The sequence below is a fragment of the Trachypithecus francoisi genome, unplaced genomic scaffold (assembly GCF_009764315.1).
Source record: "Trachypithecus francoisi isolate TF-2019V2 unplaced genomic scaffold, Tfra_2.0 Lachesis_group0, whole genome shotgun sequence".
Taxonomy (NCBI): domain Eukaryota; kingdom Metazoa; phylum Chordata; class Mammalia; order Primates; family Cercopithecidae; genus Trachypithecus; species Trachypithecus francoisi.
Genome location: NW_022681453.1, coordinates 95828125 through 95831047, shown reverse-complemented (window position 1 = coordinate 95831047; position 2923 = coordinate 95828125). Strand labels below are relative to the sequence as shown.

The 2923-nt window shown below is 36.6% G+C and overlaps 1 pseudogene; it reads right to left on the bottom strand.

Moving 5' to 3' along the window:
• Positions 1-1783: 1783 nt before the first annotated feature.
• On the bottom strand, positions 1784-2425 carry LOC117083638 (annotated as a pseudogene).
• Positions 2426-2923: the final 498 nt, after the last annotated feature.

The window sequence follows — 2923 nt, the reverse complement described above, 5'->3', positions numbered from 1 at the left end:
AAGACATCTCTAGCTAATATAGTTCCTAACATGCAGAGGAGACTGGGAAAAGGACAGTGATAATGTCAAGTTGAAAACTGATAACCTGACAATTTATTTTTTTCTATTCATTGCTTTTTTCATTTTTAAATTTTGAATAAGCTTTAGGTTGATGTGCTATAACTACCCACATAACTGAAGACTTTTCATCCTCTTCTAGAAAGAGGAGATACAAAGTCTGATACGCCATTCATACATCTCAGTGTGAAGTTCATTTATCCTCTAATCAGTTACAAAACTATCTATCCACATATGTATATGTGGATATAGACACATTTATAATTGAAACATTGAAATACTGAACTAATATTAATGCATTTATATTCAATACAAGGAAAAAGCTAAAATGGAAAAACTAGTTAATGTATGCAAATATATAACTATTAAATAAAATAATTAAATCTATAATAAGAGCACATTCATGAAACTGGATACATGGCCATGGATGGTATTTGCAACTTCTTTCTTCCATTAACCATTTTCTGATCATCTTGATTTTAGCCACCATCTTAGCATGCCAGGGAGTTTCACCTGGTATGGTGACTGTGCCTTTATGGATGAAGGATCTGTGTTATTAGTGGTCCTGCTTGGGTTGGGTTTCTGTACTTTGCATTAGCTTTTACTTTTGAATATTAAAAACCATCACATTGGCTCCCATTACGTATTTATAGCTCTCTATTTTAAGTGGTCCTTGCCAAGATAGTAAACCTTTCCTTTACCTCTGGATTCAATTGCATAAAAGATTAATGTGACTAAAAGACAGGCGAACATCTCACCTTCCTTTTCAACCGAACCTTTGTTATTTCCACTAGTGAAAACATTCTGATGTCAAGCAAGGCCTGAGGTGGCTGGTAAAGAGGACAGACTGGCATACATGGTATAGGTTATCCTATCTACCTGATTATTGAGGGCCTCCTATGCATCCTGTTTGTGAGGATGCAATTAATTTGTGCCTTTACGAAAGGTCCATTCTAATATTTCTACTCTAGAACATGTCACTAGTGTTGTTTTTTTTTCCCCTCTAAAATTCATCCAAATCATTAGTCACTGCCCATGAAATTATGTAGATGTGAGTCTCTGGCTATTTCTTCCAGACAGTGAACACTCAAAATTAATGTTTAAAGCTCTGCTGACTGGGAGGATTACTTATACTGTTACTTCCTAGGGCCACTGCTGAATGAATAAGACAACAGTTTAGTAAGTACACACATATCAGTCACAGTGATGACTATCAATAAGCAACCACAAATTCTTCTTTGGGTAAAATCCTTCTCACTACTATTCCAGTCATGCTATAGTAACAAAGCTTGTCTTGTTTCTGAAGGTGAAGTACTGCCGTTGTTCTTTCCATCTCAAAGATTCTGTTATTCCCCACTGGATTCAGGAAGCTGTTTTCAATGGTGGCATCTTACAGTGTAATTTGTGGCCTAAACATAATTGTTTTTAATAATGTAGGTACTCTTTTTATCTCTGTAAAGAGAAGTTTAAAATCCTCAGTCAGAGAAGGAAGGCTGCTTCTGCAGGCAAAGACACAAATTAATTGGATACTCACCAACAGGATGCATAGGAGGCCCTCAATAATCTGGTAGATAAGATAACCTATACTATGTATAGGTTAAAAGAGTGATAGAGTTAAAGTGAAATCACATGGCTAGGTCAGGTGTCATTAGGAGAACTGAGAGAGTTCCTGTTAGTGGTAAGGGGCTGAGTTTGACTATATGGTAGGCATGTGTTTGGCAGGTCATTATGTGTTATCATATAGATAAAGACTTACTAGTAGTGTAAAGACATAAGCCTGAATAAGGGCTATGGCAAATTTGAGAATGGTCAGTAGGATTAGAATAATGAGAAGACTAACAGTTGATAGTGCTAGTGTGGCTCCTCCGATTAAATGTATTAGTAGGTGTCCAGCTGTAATGTTGGCTGTTAATCGCACAACTGATGCCATTGGTTGAATGAATAGGCTAATAGTTTCAGTGATCACTAGCATAGGGATAAGTGGCATAGGTGTGCCTTGTGGTAAAAAGTGAGCTAAGGAGACTTTTGTTTTAAAATGGAAGCCTGTAATTACTGCACCTGCTCATAAGGGGATTACTATACCTAGATTTATTGACAATTGGATAGTTGTTGTAAATGAATGGGGTAGAAGCCTGAGGAGACTGGTTGAGGCAATGAAGAGAATTAAGGAGCTCGGTATAAGGGATCAGGTTCATCCTTTGATGTTACGGGTAATTATTATTTGTTTTAGTACAAGTTGAACTAATCTTTGTTGAATTAGATGAATGGAGGTTGGAAATAGTATGGTGGGAAATAAAATGATTAATACTACTGCAGGTAGACCTAGAATTGTCAGGGTAGTAAAAGAGGTGAATAGATTTTCATTCATTTTAATCCTCAGGGGGCTTTATGTTTTGTGTTTTGGTTATTTTTGGTGTTGGGGGGTATGATAAATGAAATTTGATCATTTTAACTGCATAAACAGAGAGTAAGGTTATGATTGTTGACAGGATAACAATGGATCATGTAGAAGTATCTAGTTCAGGCATTCACTGAAGAGAGGTATAGATCAGTCTTCTACTTAAAACGTTAATGCTGGGTGGCTTTACAGTTATGTTATAGTGCAGATGTGGATCAGGTTTCAAAGTATTTTAAGGAGATTAATTCTAGGACAATAGGTATAGAACTGTGGTTAGACTCACAAATTTCTGAGCACTGTCCATAGTAAAGCCCTCATCATATAGCTGTCAAGGTAGTTTGATTAAAGTGTCCAGGGATTGCATCTGTTTTGAGGCCCAGTGAGCAGATAGTTCATGAGTGCAGGGTGTCTTCAGATAAGATTAATATATGGATGGGGATCTCTATTGGGAAAATTGTTCGGTTGTCA